Here is a 21787-nt window from a genome sequence, read left to right as displayed (position 1 = left end):
ATGATATATTTATGCATTGATGTATACAAATCAACCATTATTTTAAAAAAATATATAATTTTACATTTACTAGAAAAAAATTAATAAATGAAATTTTCAATGTAGTTAATCATTATAAAATAAATTATTTATCAACAATAACAATATTTTTTCTATTTTATAGTATATATTTTACCTGTACACCCTTATGGGTTTTAACTAATTTCCCTTTATAAAAAAAGAGAAAAGGACATAATTGTAATTCAAAATCAAAGAGAAGACACCTAATTACCTGAAAATGTTCCGAACCCGTTTCTTCAACCGCCGAAGCATTTGCGCGAATATTTCTATTTATTTATTTTCTGTCTCTATCAAAACAACCCTTTCACTTTTTTCTCTCACTTTTCAAACATAACCGTCATGGAACCGGAACAACCTACCGTTACGGCGGTCCACGACGGAAGCGGCGACGACGCTGTAGTTACATTAGGGGAAGGTGCTGTGAGCAACGAGAACAACAGCAGGGACAGAGTGAAAGGACCTTGGTCTCCTGAAGAAGACGCCATTCTCAGCGGTCTTGTGAGTAAGTTTGGTGCTAGAAACTGGAGTCTCATCGCTCGGGGGATCTCTGGGAGATCCGGTAAGTCGTGTCGACTTCGGTGGTGTAATCAGCTCGACCCTGCTGTTAAGCGGAAGCCGTTTACTGGTATGTTTGCTTGTTGCTGCTATTGCTACTTTTCAATTTGAATTTGAATTTGATTGTGTTTTGTGTTTGTTTGATTTAATTTAATAAGTTGATATCGAGCATTGGGGATTATGATTAGAATTTTAGAATGAAGGAATGGAACTAGGTGGAATGGTTTTGTGTGCATTGAGGTTTGAGATTATTCAAGTAAGAATTGATTTTGTTTATCAAATTTTAGGGTTTGTTTGATTTGTAAAAGAATAAGTATTTGACAAGGATAACTCTTTAAGTTACCGGAAAGGGTTTTAAAGTGTGGTCGAGGTCCGTGATCCTTTTCTCGGTGAAGAATACTGGTCAATGTGGTCAAATGTGGCTGGTGTAGCCTCAATTGCGTCGGTAGAAATATATAAAAAAATCTTAATAGTGCGACCTTGATGCATGGTCGTGATTCTTTACACAATGAAGAAGCATGGACACGGTGAAATCACGGTCAATGTGGTCAAATGTGGCTAGTGTGGCCTCAATTGCAGTTGTTGAGGCATAAAAGATCTTAATAGTGTGGCCTAGATGTGTAGTCGTGATCCTTTACACAGTGAAGAATCATGGTCAATGTGGTCAAATGTAGCTGGTGTGGCCTCAATTGCAGTTGCAGAGGCATAAAGATCTTAACAGTGTGGTCAAGATGTGTAGTTGTGACTTGTGATCCTTTACACAGTGAAGAATCATGGTCAATGTGGTCAAATGTAGCTGGTGTGGCTTCAATTGCAGTTGCAGAGGCATAAAAGATCTTAACAGTGTGGTCAAGATGTGTAGTTGTGACTTGTGATCCTTTACACAGTGAAGAATCATGGTCAATGTGGTCAAATGTAGCTGGTGTGGCTTCAATTGCAGTTGCAGAGGCATAAAAGATCTTAACAGTGTGGTCAAGATGTGTAGTTGTGACTTGTGATCCTTTACACAGTGAAGAATCATGGTCAATGTGGTCAAATGTGGCTGGTGTGGCCTCAATTGCTGTCGTAGAGGCATACAAAATCTTAATAGTGACCTAGATAGCAGTTGCGTAGTACTCTTTTAAAAAATGTCCTGCTTATTGGTGGGTATTATATGGTATAAGTGTTATACAAGGTTTTGAATTGCTGTTGCAGTTCATCACCGTCCTAGTACCGGGTATATTGTAGACAAATGCTGCATATGCGGTGGTTGTTGTGCTGTTTTAAAACGTCCAAAATCTTGACTTTGAGGTCCACAACTTTGGTTCTTGACTGCAATTTTTTAAAACCTTGGTATAATGTTGCATGTTGGATATTTTTGAAGGTAAATGGTACATGAATTAATGTTATCATTCTGGATCAGTTATTTTTTAATTTGCTAGAATATTTGGATTTTCTGTTTGTTTTTTATTTTTCCTTGATATATCATTAGTAATACGTCTCATCTAGCTGTTACTTTTACTTTATAGATCTACATTTTGTCGTTATGCTAATAATAATAATATTCTCCGGGATGTTGGTAGTTATTGCAGTATTACTGACTGATTTCTGCGATTCTTGCCATTAGTAATGTGGTTGAAATTTGGCAAGTGGGCTCAAGTCTTGAACTTGAACCACTCCGGCAAAGTAGGGTGTGAAAATTTGGTCGTTTAATAGGAGGATTGCATACTCACAAGTAGAGATCCATAACTCTAAATAGTTTTATTTTCTTTTTGGAAGCTCTAAATTGCCAGACATGGTTGAAGGATTTATCACTCTTGACAGTTATGCCTTTTACTGTGTGACTAGATGGGCAAAATTTAAACAAACAGGCTAAGTTTTACATTAAGAAAGCAATTAACCTGATAATCTAGGTTCTCATCATTTGAGCTTACGTGTGAATTTCATATCTGGTATGGGGACCTCTTGTTCTGCTGCAAAATTGGTTTTGCATCTGGTCAACTTATGTGATGCTTGGTTTTAATATCAAGAATCCCATTGAATGATGAAAATAAACTTCTTTTGATCCTGGACATTGTTTGTTTTATCATGTGAGTCCTTAAATTTTTAAATTATTATTTTTAATTTAATCTCTAACTTTGTTTTGGATAGTTATATTTCCTTTTAAATCATGATTCTTAGAATGAAATTGATATTATTATATATATTTATTGAGATAAATGAATCGATATCCATCCAAGGGTCTTAGTTCAAGTGTCACTAAGATAAAATTCTTAGTTTTTAAAAAGAGAGCTGGGGTACCTGTGAAGAAAGGTAAAGAACACTTTGGTAATTGCTTACTGAATCGCAAGTAGAGGTCAAAGGAGGCGAGAATCATCTTCCATGCATTTTCCTTCCCCTTTACAAGTGAGCCGTTGCTCAATTCCCCTGAACTAAAAAATATGAATGCCCCTTTTTCTACCCAACTCATACTAATTACTTGATTGGCTCATCAATGTCATTCCCGTGAATTTCCACCCCGCCTTACAAGAGTTCTTAGAGTGGCATTTTGCCCATTGTACTTCTCCTGCTAGGGATTCATCTTAACAAATCTTCCTTTCTTCCATTCAGTTGTTCATATTCTGCCAAAACAGTGACCTTCATCCTTCTTTTTAGGAACTGGTGCATGGGAGCCAATTGGCCGTCCACAAAAAAATCAACTCTCTGTCTTACACATTCCTTGTATTGTAGCTGCCTAGTGATAGAAATAAATCAGAAATAGAATGAAGAGATAGATGTCATTGTACAAACAGTACTGATCAATACCATTTTACATAAAATCATCATTTTTCTTTATTTGTCAATCCACCAAAAAATCCCAGCTGGATCTTCAATGCTTATGCCATCAATATTATAGAATCTTGTATATAGTCATTGATAGATCCCATTTGCTGTGATGTGGCCAATCTTTCAATCACACTGCCCATACTCCTTCCCCCAAACCATAGTCAACGTCAAATGTTCGGGAGTCTAGTATCTTGTAACTCAAAAAATAGAACCAGCGCACCAAGTTACACCCTTGTGTTCAATTCCGTGTATATTGAAGAATTTCTCCAATCGGTCAACCCAGCCCATCCAATTGTGGCCCTCGAATTTAGGCAATTCAGTTTTTCTTGCACAAGATGTGGACTCCCTGTTCTCCTCCTCTAGGTTAATGCCAGATTTCTTCATCAATTAACCCAGAAATTGCCAATTCCTTTTATAGCATGAATATTCATCATAATTTCATCTACACTACACTGAAGGACACTCTCTGCATGGCCTCTCTCCTATATTCCATATTGTTACTCAGTTGGATAGTGTCTCCTATAATTTAGTGACGATGTCTCCTATATTTATGAGATGCATATTTTCCAATTTAATTTCATTTGTATAGCTGTTCTTAGTTTCCCAGTTATCTTAGTTGTTTGGTAGTTAGAAGGGGAGGAGAGGGGAAGGGCTTTGGAGGGGAGGGAAAGGGAGGGTAGTCCCTCACTTTATTTGGGAAAGTGTTTTTTAGAGGGTAGGGGAGGAGAACTCTTATGAGTTTATGAAATATATTCTTTGTTTTGAAAGTAATATAAAGAGGAAATGGATTTGAGAAATATTTCAAAGCCCTCCAAAATCCTTTAAAGTAATTACCCAAGTCATATTTAGTTTCCCCCAAATTGGGGAATTTTGGGCTTTTAGTCTTATGGAGAAAATGAAACTCCATTACAGGTGGGGAACCACTCCCCTTTTCCCTTCCCTATCCTCCTTCCTTCCCCTCCAGCTCCCAAAAGAAAACCCCTACTTTCTCTGTTTTCTAATATTAGTCTGTTAGTCATGTATATATAATCAATCATGCCGAGGTCTTCTCTCAGTCAAAACAACTCACCCCTCTCAAGATGGTACATGTGCTTGCATTATATGGTACATTGGAATGAAATTGTTTCAGATTCAAGATAAAATTCTCAGATTTTAGAAAGGCAGCTGAGGGTTAGAGAAGAGAGAAAGAGAAAGAACTTATGTAATGGTTCACTGAATCAGAGACAAAAGGTCCTTCCAAGGATTTTCCTTCTTGACAAAGGGTGCCCTTTTACAAGTCAAACTCCCTGCTCAGTTTCGCAGAAATAATGAATCTAAATGTTATATATTCCACGTCAAGTCTGGTTTAAGGGCATCTTCAGCATATAACTCAAAGATTGTGAATGGCTTGTACAGAAGAGTATTAGTAATTTGTGTTGGCTTGTTTTGTGTCTCATTTAGTTTGTGTGCTTTTGATGCTGTCTAGAATATTTTAAGTGAGATAGTTTTTCAACTACTGCAGCTTTGTAAGATTTAATAATTATGTGAATCTCTATTGTCTATTGGATATGCATGAGAGTGCCTTCCTTTTTCCAAAATTGCTTAATAATATATGATAGGATAAGATTATGTAATATTATGAATTGCTGTATCCCTATGTCTATACAACGTCATTTATGTCCTGTGTCGCATAATTGCATCTGTTCTTCATGGTGTATGATCTTCAAGGTTTATATATCATTTATATTTTCTTAGAACCTTCTGGATTCCTTGTATAAAATTTTATTATTGCACTATCCTGAATATATAGGCTAAACAAATACATAATTTTTTTCAGATGAAGAGGACCGGATCATAGTTGCTGCTCATGCGGTCCATGGAAACAAATGGGCAGCCATTGCCAGGATTCTACCAGGAAGAACAGACAACGCCATTAAGAACCACTGGAATTCTACTTTGAGGCGCCGGGGAGTTGAAAATGGTAAGATTAAGTTAGAATCAGGTAACATGGTGGAAGATATTAGCTTGGAGAAAGCCAGAGCATCATCAGAAGAAACTCTATCATGTGGAGATCTTAATTCATTGAAATCATCTGAAGGAAGAGATTTTAGTTCTAAGGAGACTGTGGACGATAGATATGAAGAGAAAGCAAGGACTGATCCGCAATCATACCATGAAGTCAGGGATCTGCCGATTGTTGAAGTCAGGGATCCACCGACCCTTTTTAAGCCTGTAGCACGTGTAAGTGCTTTTAACGTATATCACACTTGTAATGGTTCACAGCCTTCATCATCAGTTCCAAGACCTGTTCCTCCAATGCAAGGACCTGTTTTACATTCACCACAATCAGATATGGAAATTTGCAAAATGCTCAATGGAACTTATGGCGACCGGTCAGTACCTCAACAGTGTGGTCATGGATGCTGTTCTTCTCTAAATGGTAACAACTCAAAAAGCTCGTTGTTGGGCCCAGAATTCGTTGAATATTCAGAACCTCAATCTTTCCCGAGTTTTGAGCTGGCTGCAATAGCTACGGACATTAGTAATCTTGCTTGGCTTAAAAGTGGATTGGAGAATAATAGTGTCAAAATGATGGGTGATACTGCTGGCAGGGTTAATATCTAAGAGATCAAAATTACATATTGGCCATGGTAATGCCAAAAAATGACCAATCTTAATGGGACTGGATGGATGTGCATAAAGGTTATACTGATGTGAACCTTAGTAGTAAACAAAGTCTTAGGGGTTGGAGTTATGTGAATCATTGTAATGATGTATATGAATTCGGCCTTTGACTGAGTAGTTATTAGAACTATTATAATTATTCCCTCCTTTCATAATTATAAGATCAATTTCAAACATGTGTTTGTCCCTTTTTTTTACTCAATACATTAGTCTTTTTGCAAATTGTTAAATGCACATGTTTTTTTTCCCAAATATATCTTTTATTAATACTATTAATGTCTTAGAATATAAAAAGTCAACATTGAAAGGGTAATTTATTGTGACATCTGAATACTATATTTCGAGTATGAAGAATTTACAATGGTTAATCTTTTTATATAGACTATTTTAATTTAATGTGCCTAACTAATGGGCTAAAGTTCCGAATAAATTACTATTAACACAATCCTTCATTTTAAATTGGTGAATGAATATCTATTATTTCTAACTTGAAAACAATCTTTTTAAAATTTATTGATGTTCAATTCCTTAGTTAAAAAATTTGCAATGTTATCTTGAGAACAAACATATGGGATACAAATAAGACTATTATCTATTTTTTCTTTCATGAAGTTATGAGATATAAATAAGACTATTATCTATTATCACAATAAAGTCTCGTTTGTTCACCACTCTTTATCTTCAAGTATTCGAAGATTATTTTCCAATCTTAATAGTTTGCATATCTTTTGTGCTATTATTTTGAACTCTATTTTAACACTAGATCTGGATACAACACTTCATTTTTTACTCTTCCAAGTCACAAAATTTTCACTTAGAAAAATACAATATTATGTAGTTGAACTTTTATTCACAATTGACTATGCATAATCAACTTTAGTATATGCTTCAAGACTCACACTTCCATTTTTTTCAAACAAAAATCCTCTACCATAAATTCCTTTTAGATATTGCACAATCCATAATGCAACTTGTAAATGAATCTCCTTTGGTTGGTGCATGAATTGCCTGACTAAGTTTATAGCAAAAATAACACCAAGTCTAATATGTGATAGGTATATAAGTAATGTACTTGCAGGCTTGCACGATGTCTTACACGTCTCTTGCAGACGATCAATAATGTATTTCCATTGAGATAATAAGATTTTGTTCTTAGAGTGGGAAACTTCAATTTCTATAAATACTTCAATTTTCCCAAGGTCTTAATCTTAAACTCATTGGCTAAGTGTTCGTCTAACAGTTGTTGCTCATTTTCATCATCACTTGTTATTATAATGTCATTCACATACACCAATATGGTCTTAGTTTCCCCGTCGTTATGACGACGGCTAGCCCCAACTTCTCAATCTTCTGATAACGTTCTTCGGTGCCTCTGAACACTTTGCTTATGAAATACACAGGGTTCTCCGCCTTGTCTATTTCTTGGATGAGAATTGAGCTCATCGCTTGATTCGTGACTGAGAGGTAAAGCAGCAACAGCGACCCCTCTCTAGAACGAGTTAGGACGAGGGGTGATGTGAGGAAGTTCTTGACTTTGGAGAAAGCTTTCTCACACCCGGAAGTCCACTCAAACCCCTCCTTCTTCTTTAAGGCAGCGAAGAAGAGGAAAGTTTTATTGCCTTCACATGAAAGAAAGCGAGATAGGACGACAAGGTGACCTGTGAGTTGTTGAATTTCCTTTACATTAGTGGGGCTCCCCATGGTGATGACTGTTTGGCACTTATCTGTGTTGGCCTTGGTGCCTCTTCATGTTAGCATGAACCCTAGGAATTTCCCCGCATGGACCTCAAAAGAACATTTGGCGGGGTTTAGGCGCATATCATACTTCGTGACATATTATATGACATTTTCCAAATCCTCTACATGATTGTGCCTCTCGATGGTCTTAACTATCATATCATTCATGTAGACCTCAAGGTTTCTCCCTATCTGGTGGGCGAAGATAGCATCCATTAAGTGTTGGTAGGTGGCATCATCGTTCTTGAGACCGAAAGGCATGACATTATAGTAGTAGTTGTCATGGTTCGACATGAAGGATGTTTGGGGCGAGTCTAGTGGATCTATCTGAATCTGGTTGTACCATGAATATGCGTCCATGAAGCTCAACGTGCGGTAGCTCGATGATCTGTTAATGAGTCGTTTAATGTTTAGTAGTGGCCACAGGTCCTTGGGGTAGGCGGCGTTCAGGTCAATGAAATCTATGCACATGCGTCACCTGTTATTAGCTTTTCGTACTAGAACCACATTAGCCATCCAGATCAGATGCGTCTGGCAACTTTCCCACCTCTTCATCGATGACGGCCCTCTTTTCCTCACTAATATTCTGCTTTCTCTATGCGACCAGTTTGGCGGAAGGATGGATGGCAAGGCGATGGGTCACCACCTTGGTGTCGATTCCTGGCATATCGAAGGGAGCTCGGGCGAACAAGTTGGCATTCTTAATGAGTTGGTCAACTAGTTCCTTTTCCTCCTCTGTAGACAATAAAGTATCTATCTTTGTTTCCTGATGGACATGATAACATATCTGGACCTTCTTCAAATCTTTTGTTGGTGTGAGCCTCTCAACTTCCGCGCCCAATCTGGTGTCTCAACACTCAAAGCGAGTATTTATAAATTTTGAAGGAGGGTGGCATCAACCAAGGCGGGCCCTTCCCTATCTTTTGCCAAGCTATTCTAATAGAACTCTCGGGCGACCTACTGACCACCTTGGATTGTACCAACTTCCCCTCTTAAAAGTGGATACTTTAGGGCTAGGTAGAGGGTAGATACAACTACCTCTAGCGTGTTAAGGGTGAGTTACCATAGGATGATGTTGTATGGTGATTAGGAGTCCATAATAAGTTGATTGACGTTAATAACATTGGAGTATGTTCCCTCGTCACATGTGGTCTCCATGGTTACATAGCCTATTATTTGCACTTGTTCGTCTAACAACCTAGTTAAAGAGTCACTGAACGTTTTTATATCGCTCGGGTTGAGTTGTAGTTTCTGGAAGGTGTCCTAAAATAGGACGTCAACTAATCTTCTAGGGCCTATCAGAGCGCGCCTGATGTCCCAGTTTCCCTATTGTAGAGTGATGATATAAGGATCATCATCATGAGGATTGAGACCGAGGGCATCCTCCTCAGAGAAGATGATATTAACCCATGTTTTCCCTTGGGAATTTTCGAGAAACCATGGGATATTACATTTGCTGCAAACACCTGCCTTGCATATTTTCTCCAGGAAGATCTAGAGTTGTCTTCATCGGCGAAACCTCTAGGGATGGTGTTTGTGTTGTATATTATGGTTTTGAGGGCCATTTTTAGTGGGAAGATAGAGAGAGTTTGAGTGGGAGTGTGGCCCAGGTTAGTCTACCAGGGCCCCGTGGTGGGCGCCACTGTACTTGTCAAAAAGTACAGGTGTGAATGTTCCCTCTGCAAGGACAGGGTAACTGAGAGCCTCAGTAGGTTTATAACAGGAATTGGGGCTTGCCCACGGTGGCAAGAAGCTTTGTACGGTTGTGTTTTTAGGTAGTTTAGGAGACCTTCTCGCATGAGGTGAGAGGCTCGGCTAATGATTTTTGACGCTTGATGGAAAACGTGTGATAAGATAGAGATGAGCGTCATGCTCTATAGGGTGTGGAGAATATGTATCACTTGTGGTATGTCCTTTCTTCCTTGAGGGGATATATATATTATATATATATATATAATATATATATATATATATATTATATATATATATATAGAGAGAGAGAGAGAGAGAGAGAGAGAGAGAGAGAGAGGTCTTTAGAACCTAATGTTTTCTTGGAAAGGTTCATCGTCCACTCGGTCAATGATGGACAGTTGAATCCCTATTTTCAAGGGAGTCGTGGGTCAGTTGATGACCTTGAATTTCTCTCTGCCCAAAAAATGTCTTATCCCATATTTTCCATGTAGGGGTGATGTAAAACCATGGGGCGAGGCAATACCTCCCTTTGAGAGACGTTATATCGTAGCCTCTTTGTGATCAAAGGACATCGCCCTATGCAAGGCCTTTTACAGATATAACACTACATATCTATCCATTAAGAATCTTGTGTATTTTCTTAATAGAATTTTTATCAAGGCAGTTCCTAAGACTCCTTATGAACTATGGACAAGAAGGAAACCTAGTTTAAGGTATCTTCATGTTTGGAGATGCCAAGTAGAAGTAAAGGCGTATAATCCACGTGAAAAGAAGTTTAATGTAAGAATCCTTAGCGGTTTTTTCATTGGTTATCCTCAAAATATTAAAAAGGTATAGATTTTATTTTCCTAATCATAATACGAGATAATTGAGTCTGGTAATGCTCAGTTTATTGAGAATGACTAGTTTAGTGGGAGTGAGAAATCATTTAAAGTGGATATTATGGAGACTCGTGGAGAATCTTCTTTACATAAAGTTTTTCCCCATGTTGTTGTCTCTCTAGTTGTATTTCCTTTATGCAACACACATAGAAAACAAATCATCATTCAAAGACCACTAAATGAACAAATATTTTGGATCTAGCCTCGTTCACAAGAAGTTGTAGTAAGAAGATCTGAAAGGAAAAGAATCCCATATATTTCAAAATATTATGTTATTTATTCACTTGAACATGAGTATTACTTAAGAATTTATTTGGATCTAGTCCCGTTCACACAAACCATGGAAAGTGCCAATTCAGGAAAATAGATCAATGTTATGAAATAAGAGTTAAAATAAATGGATGACAATAATGTATGGGATCTAGTTGAGTTTTCTAAAGGTTCAAAACAAGTTGTTTGTAAACGGGTCTTTAAGACCAAAAGAGACTCAAAAGTAAATATCAAAAGATATAAAGGTGGACCTGTCGCCAGAGGTTTCACTCAAAATGATTGTGTTTACTACAAAGAATTTTTTTCTCCTGTTTCAAACAAGGAATCTTTGAGAATTTCTTTGACTTTGGTGGCTTATTACAACTTAGAGCTTTCCCAAATGAACATGAAAACTTATTTTTCTGAATGGTAACTTAGAGAAAGAAGTGTATATGGCTCAACCTGAAGTCAATATATGGACTAAAGCATGCTTCTAGACAATGGTATCTTAAATATAACAATACCTTTTTGTCATATGGTTTTTTAGATAACATTATAGATCAGTGTATTTATATGAAGGTTAGTGGGAGGAAATTTATAATTTTGATCTTATATTTTAATGGAATTTTACTTGTTACCAATGATGTAGCTTTGTTACATGATGTAAAAAAATTATGCTATAATAAATTTGAAATGAAAGATATGGATGAGGCATTCTATGTGATAGGAATAAAAATATTCAGTAACAGACCACAAAGACTGTTGACATTTTCTCATAAAGGATATATAAATAAAATATTAGAGAGATTCATAATGGATAAATGCTCCACAAGGATAATTCCTATTCATAAAGGGGATAAGTTTAGTCAAATGTAATGTCTCAAAAATGAATTGGAACAGAAAAAAAGGAGTTTATTCCTTATGCATCAAAGGTCGGAAGCTTGATGTATGCCCAAACATATACCATGACAAATATTAGTTTTATCATTGGTATGTTGGATTGATATCAAAGTAATCCTAGAATGGACCACCTGAAAGCTACAAAGAAGAATCTTAGGTACTTATAAGTAACCAAATGTTACATGCTAACATATAGAAGGTCATATCACCTTGAAGTAGTTGGTTACTTAGATTCATACTTTATGAGATGTATAGACCTAAGAAAAACCACATTTGGATATGTTTTTCTTCTAGCTGAAGGAGAAATATCATAGAAGAGTGAAAAATAGATAATAATTTCTACTTCGACTATGGAGGCATAATTTGTGGCATTTTTTGAGGCCACAGTCCAATCATTATGGTTACGTTCATCTTCGGGTTTGGTATTGTCGAAAATATAGATAGGACACTAAGAATTGTTGTCTTCTTCTCTAAGAATGACAAGTATTCAGAAGGTTCTAAATACGTAAAATTGAAGCACTTACTAGTGAAAAAAGATAATTTCTACTTCGAATATGGAAATAGAATTTGTGGCATACTTTGAGGCCATAATTCAATCATTATGGTTGCGTTCATTTTAGGGTTTGGTATTGTCGATAATATAGGTAAACCGCTAAGAATTTATTGTGATAATTATTTAGTTGTCTTCTCCTCTAAGAATGATAAGTATTCAAAAGGTTCTAAATACATAGAATTGAAGCACTTATTAGTAAAAGAATATATGCATAAACGAAAAATGTAATTTGAGCACTTTGATACAAGTTTAATGATAGCAGATTCATTAACTAAATGTTTACTATCCAAGACATTTCTTGGCCATGTAGAAAGGATGGACATTATGTAAGAGTCATAGTTAACATTATATATGATCGGTATATATACATGTATAGTTTAATGCTCGTATTGTATGACACTTATGAATTCAATTATGTTATGTTTCAGCTTAATTTTGTTATCCGTAATATGTTGTATACATTATTGTTAATATGTGATGACAAAGGTGTCTTTGAAGATACATGAAAAACACATATTATTTTATCCCTTAAAGTTATTTAAATTGGATTAATTTGTGACAAAGGAATCAAGTTAATGAATAACTTGTGTCCGCCATGATACGATCATTACAGTTTATTAAAGATAATGATTTGATACTTTCAATTAATGGTGAATAATTATGGTATAAGATTAAAACATCAAAGTCTCCACATGAGCCAAGTGGGAAGTTGTTGGATTATTTTAATTAATCCATTAAATTTAGCTCATTCGAATAATAGTTTGACTTTAAAATGAAAGGTGTCTTAATGTGATGATTGTTTGGGCTTGATGGTAATTATATCAATAAGATTTTTACTTTAAAATTGAAAATAAGCATTAAATTCATCTCCTCTCTCTTCACGATTATTGGGATCATGACTGTTGAGAATATGACTGTTGAGAGTAAGATGCTTATAAAAGGGACATCTTTAAGAAAACAACACATTAATTTCTCATTCTTTTATTTTTCTCAAAACAAATAAAAACAGTATCTTCATCATCAAAAGTACATAACAGAATAAGGAAGAGAGCAGAGAAAAATCAAGAATCAAGAATCAAGAACTAGAAAGGAATCAACATCACAGATCCGAGTATATTTTGTAACTCTTCTGTAGAAATTCATAAAAATGTAAAAATCATAATATCAAAATTCAAATGGGAATTTTACTAACATTTTCTATTTCTATTGTATGTTTACTTGTTGGTTCATTTGATGTTTTTTAAGTTTTTTTTAAGCTGTATCAGAGCATTTCATCTTATGCTATATAAAATGAATCACTCTCTATATCTTGGTGAATGTTTAGTAAGTTGCCTTATTTATTTATTTATTTATTTATTTATTTATTTATTTATTCATATATTATATTTATCAATAAAAAAAGTTCGTTTAAATTTTTTTTAAAGGATTGAACTTTGGTTTTGGTATAAAATGAATCGCTCTTTATATCATTTTTTTTCATTTTTTTTGTTTATTTAACACTTTTGATCATTCGGCTATTGAAAGGTTGAGCTCTCTCTTTCAAAATTTTGCTTCATACTCTCTCGACCAATAAATGGCCGAGCTTCTTTGAAAAAGAGGGCAACTGAGTAGTTTTTTTTTTCTTTTCAATTTGGGATATTTTGAGATTTAAGTTTCAGAAAAGGGGCATTGAGGTAAAAAAAAAGTCAATAAATTTGACGATAAGAAGTCAACTAGACATGATAGAAAGTGTTTCTTTCAACTCCTAAAGCATAATGAATTTTATTACTTAGAATTGTAAGGAATTTCAATATTATTTACTTTTTTCCTTGTGGAAGCTCATATTAATGGTGAAAAGGCGAGTAAGGTGTTTTAGAAATGTGGACCTTTTGAGGGTTATTATAAAAAGTTTGAAAATGGATTTTTAGATAGAAATAGTTTGGAGGAATTAATGGTTTATAGATAGAAGTAGTTTGAAAGTGGATTTTTTAAAAATATAACAATCATGTGAAATTCTATATTATGGAATAATAATATAATTTAATTTTTTATTTAATATTTTTTATTAATATAATTAAAAAACTTAACCAAATACAAATAACGTCATATGTAATGATGCCTCCTCTTAAAACTAATATGCATGCACCATAATATTAGTATGACACAAGTGCATGAACTAGAGGCATTGTGGCATAGTTCAATTTATAGTAACGCGTCAGTAGCATTGACACATTCTCTTTAGATAATTTTTTTTATTTAAAATATGGTCACTTTGATAAATATTTTGAAATGTTGATTATTTAAATATATATATTTTTTAAAAACATGGTTATTTAAAAAAAAATCTTAAAAATATACCAATAATCTTGTTCCCCAAAATATTGAGTGAAAAAATAACTCTAAATATAAAACCCTTTAGATAAATCACAATAATTAAAAAATTGTTAGCAATATTAAATTTATTGACTATCTATGTAGGTTTACAAGTTTGTTTTTTTAGAAGAGAAAATTTAATTAATGTTTTGTAGAAATATGTTTATTATAAATTGAAAAAGGAAAAAAGTGACATCATTAAAAGTTATATTAATAGAAAAATAATTAATACACTTTAAAGATAGATGAAAGATTCTAAGACCAACTCCAACTACATATGTTTATTGGTTCGCCAGACAAAGGAAACATTTGAAGATTTTTTTTTTTAAAATAACCATCTTTTTGAAATTAAATACGAAAATAACCAAATTTTCAGAAAAAATTCCAAAATAACCATGTTTGTGAGAGGATGCGCCGGGAGAGTTGGCGCATCCCTTAAAATTTTAGGGCAGGCGCCAGACGTATTGGCGCCAATTGCATTGGGCTCCTAAAGGAGGAGCCAATTTCATTGGCGCCTGCATATACCCCTAAGGGAGGCGCCCATGTGGTTGGCGCCTAGTGAATCCCCTAAGGGAGGCGCCCATGGGGTTGGCGCCTTAGCCTCCTCACAAAGGGAGGCGCCCTTAGGGTTGGCGCCTGTGTCTTATTTTTTTTTTATTTTTTTTTGTAGATATTATAATTCTTTATAATATTTTTTATTTTTAATATTTCATATTAATTTTTTAATACGTAATAAATAAAAATAAAAATAAAATGACTTCATTAAATATATAATAATTGATTACATTAGAATGACCAAAACCCTAATGACCCGCCCGATTATAACGTCCCCCGGTTCCACATCCCGGTGCGTTAGGTTGTCTCCGAGGTCTCCCACGATTTTCTTGAGGTGTTTGTGGTCTTTGGGTGCTGACCTGATCGAGCGATGGCTGGTTGGAAGGTCCGGCAGAGGTTCCGGCGGTATTCGACAGATGTGTCATCATTTGCTCCCAATATCCGAAGGGGCTATGGCCAACAGCGCTTCCGTAATGGAGTTCGGTGCCTATGTCATCGTAGTTAGGCCGTTGGGGTTGGCTGAATTGGGTGAATTGGGGACGGTATAGTTGCCCAAATTGGGTCATTGAGTCGTTTTGAAAACGAAGCAATGGTTCTTGGGGCGTACTATAGTTAAACAGTGGTTGGGTGTTAAATGGTGGGGGGCTAGGATGACGTGACCCATATGAATCATCGGTGGTATAGACGGTTGTGGTTGCGGGGTTTGGTTCTTGGTTTTGTGTTTGGGTGGGTGGTATGAAGGGATTGCGACGTTGGATGGTTCGTTGTTGGGTGGTTGGCATGAACGGGTTGCGATGTTGGGTGTTTGGTTGGTTTGAGTATGTGGCCGGTTGATGTTGTGTGGTTGGTTGTTGGGTTTGGGTGGGTTCACATTGGTGTTGGGTGGTGAATTGATGTGGGACATACGATGACGAAGCAAGTTGGCGCGGATCCATCAAATACCGCGGCTCAGATACGAATTGCTGAGTTGTTACAGACCTAAACCATGCCATATATTGTTGAGTCGGTCTTACACCTTGGATGACTGGTTCGTTCAGGATGTGTTGTCGTCGATTTCTCCATTGACGACACATGTCTTTTGCAAAGTCTCTCCAGTCAGAATAATCCCACTGTGCATCGACCCTTTTTTTATGCCAATTCCCCAAACACGTGGGAGACTCTGGAATATGTTGTAGCATTCCGAACTGCAGTTTGACCCGGTCACTTTGGTGCATTTCAACTGTAGTGAATCGGATAATTGGTGTCTTCGCTGTCCAAACTGCAGCATCGTCATGGTTCACATCATGATCCAGACCCAGATATGGCCTCCATACAAACTGGAAAAAAATACCAAATCGTTAGATGGAAAATAATTTGAGAATTATTTTAAGATTAACTATAGTTTGGTAGGAGTATTACATCATCATATCCAATGTGATCCAATAGATTTCGATAGACTACAATAGCGTGTTTCGGACACCTATTGTAGTTCATTCCCCTTACTGACCACCTAAGATAATAAGAAGAAGTGAAAAATATTAGTCACTGTTAATTTAAATAATAGATATAATTAACTAAATGGTGAATGGTAAAGTGGTAGACTTACTTGGTTGCAAAGGGGAACACGAATGGACGCTCATTTTCTGGGGCGAGCGACGGCATCCTAGACCACCCCCAAGCTTGAAGCAAATAAGCACATGAAAAAAAAGTACATGTATTCTTTTTTGCATTTTTACACAATGCACTATATAGATGGGCCAACACAGCTGAACCCCAACTATAAGTATTTACCTTATTGATGTTGCGTAATAAAGGTAAATACATTATATTCACAGAATTACCTATACTTTCTGGAAACAAAAAGTTACCAAATAAAATCATAATATAACACCGAGCTTTTATTATTTTCTCATACTCGGTTGAATCTTCAGACAGTACTATACTGTTATAATATTGTCTAAGGTATTTTAAATTTATACCTTGCCCCCTTGCTTGACTGGATGTGTCTCCCTCAGTTTCGTCGTCTAACAAAGGGGCACCCAGTAATTCATTGCATATGTTGTTGTCTTGGTTAACTTTCCTATTCACTGCCTTTCCATCTATACGAAGACCCAACAGCATGTACACGTCCTCAAGTGTGACGGTACACTCACCAATCGGAAGGTGAAATGTGTGGGTCTCGGGTCTCCACCTCTCCAACAAAGCCAGGATGAACTTGTAGTCCATCGAGTACGAAACAATGTTTAGGAGATTTCCAAATCCACATCCTCTAATATATGGTTCTATTAAAGGATCGTGGGGTACATATTCATGTACACGACATCTAAACCGCTTCGGATCCTAATAACAAAAAAACAAAAATACAATTAGAAGAAGAAATACATTCTCAAGAAATATGTATTAGATGTAATGCAGAAATAGAAACTAAAAAGAAAGAGATTTGAAAGGTATAACACAAAGAACATATGTATTACAAGTAATCCATAAATAGTAACTAAAAGATAGAGATAACATACAAATGCCGAGATATTCTCGATTGTGCCTCTGTGTTCATCGCCCATAGTTAACAAAGACATGATTCGATTTTGCAAAGCTTAAGTTTGTTAGATGAAAGAAATGTGGTAGAAGGAAAGAGTGTGATGAAGATGGTTTGATAATGTTGATATGGGAGGGTATTTATAGATGAATAAGTGAGTAGGTTTAGAAACCATAAAGAATTATGATTGGTTGCATGCAAAGGCACATGAGGACAAAATTGAAAGACAAATGAATGACACAAAGTGAATGACAATACTAGCATGCATGGAAGGGAATCTAGTAGACAAAACTAGCATAGCATGGAAGGGAATCTAGTAGGCGCATGTGAAAAAATCACATGCAATAGGAAGAGGAGCCATTACCTTTGGCGCCTACATGTGATTTTTCGCATGCAAGGAAGAGGCGCCCTTCCTCTTGGCGCCTTAGTGTAAGGCTTAGGAAGAGGCGCCCTTCCTAGTGGCGCCTATGTACAATTTAAGGAAGAGGCGCCCAACCCTTTGGCGCCTATGTTACTTTATGGTGCCAAGGGAATGGGCGCCTATGTTTAATGTTAGGGCACAGAGAAATCAGAGATTCTTGATTCCCTATGTATTGAGTATTCTTTTCACTCTTCCCTCTGTGTAATCTTTTCACTCTTCCCTCTGCGTGCAAGTATAGTCAAGTCTGTTTTCACTCTTTTCTCTGCGTGCAAGTATAGTCAAGTCTGTACAGACTATTATGAATTTATTAATGCATTGGCCAACTATTTATGTTGTGCGGTTGAACAAGATTTACAAATCATTTAGTTCAATTCCATTCAACACAATGTCTTCCACACAACAATATATGATCAGTGCACATGTTGACGGTGAAATATTTGATCATCAGTTGTTCGGTTTTTGTTTTCGAGACACACAGGTGACTCGGTTTACAATAAGTCGGCGATCAAATTTTTCACACCTAAAACAAAGAATAGAAAAGAAGTTGCAGTCCAATAATGTCGGTCAGATCATCTATAAAAATCCAGTTTGTTTTGCAGAAAACCAGGTAAAATTTTATCAGAAGAAGATTCGAGATGATGATGATGTTCAACATATGTTTGGCAGTCACGAACAATCCGGTTACAATGATATCGAGTTGTATATATTACCACATCAACAACAGGAGTCCCAGTACATTAATCAGTCACAAGTGTTTTGTGAGACTGATGACGAACAAGTTGAGGTGAATGTTCCAGACGATGAAGAAGAGGAACCTGAGATCATCGTTGATTCGATGGTGAACGCTGAAGAGGAAGAGGAGCCAATACCAGCAGGTCATGTATATTGCCCACCCCAACACATGACAAGGTTAAATTTGGGTTCAGATGAACCTTCGGGAGATGTATGGTACAATCCTTACGTGCAAATGCAAGGATCTCTGAAACAAGGAGACACATTTCGCACAAAAGAGGAATGTGTAAAAGCCATCAAAAAATTCCACATGGAACTATCAGCAAATTTTAGAGTTGACAGAACTGACGCATTGAGGTATAAAGTTTATTGTCCGAATGAGCACTGCCTTTTTAAGTTGTCAGCTTCGTACAGGAAGAGGAAGGAGTCTTGGGAGATTGGATCAATGGGTCCAGATCACACATGCATCCTGACCAACCCAATGCAGGATCATCGTAAATTAAGCTCCCAACTAATATGCGATGAAATATTGTCTGTCATTGCCGATAATCCGTCTTTAAAGGTGAGTACAATAATCTCGCATATTAGGGCAGAGTACAACTACACACCATCATATAGGAAGGCATGGATAGCTAGAACAAAAGTTGTTGAAAAAGTGTTTGGCAATTGGGAGGAATCTTACAAACAACTTCCAAAATACATGTTCGCTCTAAAACACTATGCTCCCGGTACAATTTTCAAGATGGAAACATTGCCCACATATACACCAAATGGTACATGTGTTGTTGGAAATAAAATATTTCACCGTCTATTTTGGGCGTATCAACCGTGTATCACAGGTTTTTCTTTCTGTAAACCAATTATACAAATTGATGGTACATGGTTGTATGGAAAATACAAAGGAACGTTACTGATGGCAGTGGCACAAGATGGGAACAGCAATATTTTTCCGATCGCCTTTGCCTTGGTTGAAGGGGAGACAACTGAGGGATGGAGTTTTTTCCTAAGAAATCTCCGATTGCACGTAGCACCTCAACCTAACTTGTGTTTGATCTCTGATAGACACCCCTCAATCATGAGTGCATATAATAACATTGACAACGGCTGGCAAAATCCTCATTTGACGCATGTGTTTTGTATTAGACATATTGCTCAGAATTTCATGCGAGAAATCAAAGATAAGACGTTGCGTAAGAAGGTTGTCAATGCAGGTTACGCATTGACAGAACCTTCTTTCAAACACTACCGCGAGGAAATAAGATTTTCGAACGAAGATGCGGTTCGGTGGATCGATAGTATTCCGTTGGAGAAGTGGACTAGGGCATACGACGGCGGACAACGTTGGGGCCACATGACAACAAATCTTGTGGAATCAATGAACTCTGTCTTCAAAGGAATTCATAACCTACCAATAACCGCTTTGGTGCAAGCTACATATTTCAGGCTTGGGGCATTGTTTGAAATCAGACGCTCAAAATGGAGTTCCGTGTTGCAATCTGGACAGTTGTTCAGTGATGCTTCAATGAAATTCATCAGACATGAAGCTGCCAAAGCAAACACACACGTGGTTACGGTATTTGACCGAACAAAAGGTTGGTTTAGTGTTGCCGAGTCCATGGATCACAATGAGGGCATGCCAATGGGACAGTACAGAGTTGAATTAGATAGAGGTTGGTGCGACTGCGGAAGGTTCCAAGCCTTCCGTACCCCCTGCTCCCATGTCATAGTGGCGTGCTCAAAGGTTCGAAGAGATCCATCCTACTTGCTATCTGAACTTTACAAAGTCGCCAGCCTTTCAAATGTTTATAAAATTAGTTTTTCAGTAGTGGCAAAAGAGGATTATTGGCCAGAATATCAAGGGGACATCATCTGGCACAACGAAGTTATGCGAAGGAAGAAAAAGGGTCGCCCTAACAACACCCGAATTCGAACCGAAATGGATACGGCGAACAAAATGGTTAGACTATGTAGTTCATGTCGTCAACCAGGTCACAATCGTAATAACTGTCCTAGTGTTAGAACGAGCATAACCAGATAAATTCAGATGTACCTCTATTGCTATATATGGAAACTTAAATTTATTTCAAAGTACCTCTGTTGCAATATATGGAAAATTAATTTTACTTCATAATAGACGGCTGTGACGAAAAGACAGTTGTTCATAAAAAATAACACAAACAATTAAAACAACTAGAATACAAAAACTATGCGATTACAACCATCAAAACAATTTTGAACATGTACTGCATCATCCTACGAGCGTCTTGGTCGGTCTTAATATCCACCCATTCACGCACTTCTCCGTTTTGGTTGAACGTGGACACAAGCCATTGTATTCTTCTAATCCGTTCACCCTCTCCAATTTCTCCCTCTAACCAACTATACAACGTTCAATTAAGACGTTCAAACGTATCTGTGTTCCAAAGTCGAACCTGTATCGGAGCCGCAACGGCAGAAAATATTACATCAGCATTTCGTTTTTGAATATATGTAGACATTGTTAAAACAAAGAAAATTAAAATTGATGGTTGGACTAGACTAGAAGATGAATTTGAGTGAAAATATAGACTAGGAGATGAATTTGACTGAAAATTTATATGCAAGGTGATCGTATTTATAGAGGCAATTTATATGCAAGAGGCGAAAAAACACACACACAGGCGCCAACCCTAGGGGCGCCAAAAACACAAAGGCGCCAACCCTAAGGGCGCCTCCCTTAGTTGGAGGCTAAGGCGCCAACCCTTGGGGCGCCTCCCTTAGGAGGAGGCTAGGGCGCCAACCCCTTGGGCGCCTGCCTTAGGGGGTTTCACTAGGGCGCCAACCCCATGGGCGCCTGCCTTAGGGGGATTTGAAGGTGCCCTAAAATTTCAAGGGATGCGCCAACTCCCCCGGCGCATCCTCTCACAAACATGGTTATTTTGGAAATTTTTCTGAAAACTTGGTTATTTTCGTATTTAATTTCAAAAAGATGGTTATTTTAAAAAAAAATCACATTTGAAAATTTGGGAATAGTTGGATTTATGACAACATGGCCATCAATTGATGTGTGAAGCAACGTTCATAATAATTAAATTAAAAATTATTAGTATATTACAGTTCTGAATTTCTTTATTTGT

General features: G+C 36.7%; 1 pseudogene; it reads left to right on the top strand.

The window, feature by feature from the left end:
- Window positions 1-244: 244 nt before the first annotated feature.
- Window positions 245-6260, top strand: LOC127106241 (transcription factor MYB1-like; annotated as a pseudogene).
- Window positions 6261-21787: the final 15527 nt, after the last annotated feature.

This window comes from Lathyrus oleraceus, chromosome 7, assembly GCF_024323335.1.
Source record: "Lathyrus oleraceus cultivar Zhongwan6 chromosome 7, CAAS_Psat_ZW6_1.0, whole genome shotgun sequence".
NCBI lineage: Eukaryota > Viridiplantae > Streptophyta > Magnoliopsida > Fabales > Fabaceae > Lathyrus > Lathyrus oleraceus.
This window is presented reverse-complemented; position numbering and strand designations above follow the sequence as displayed.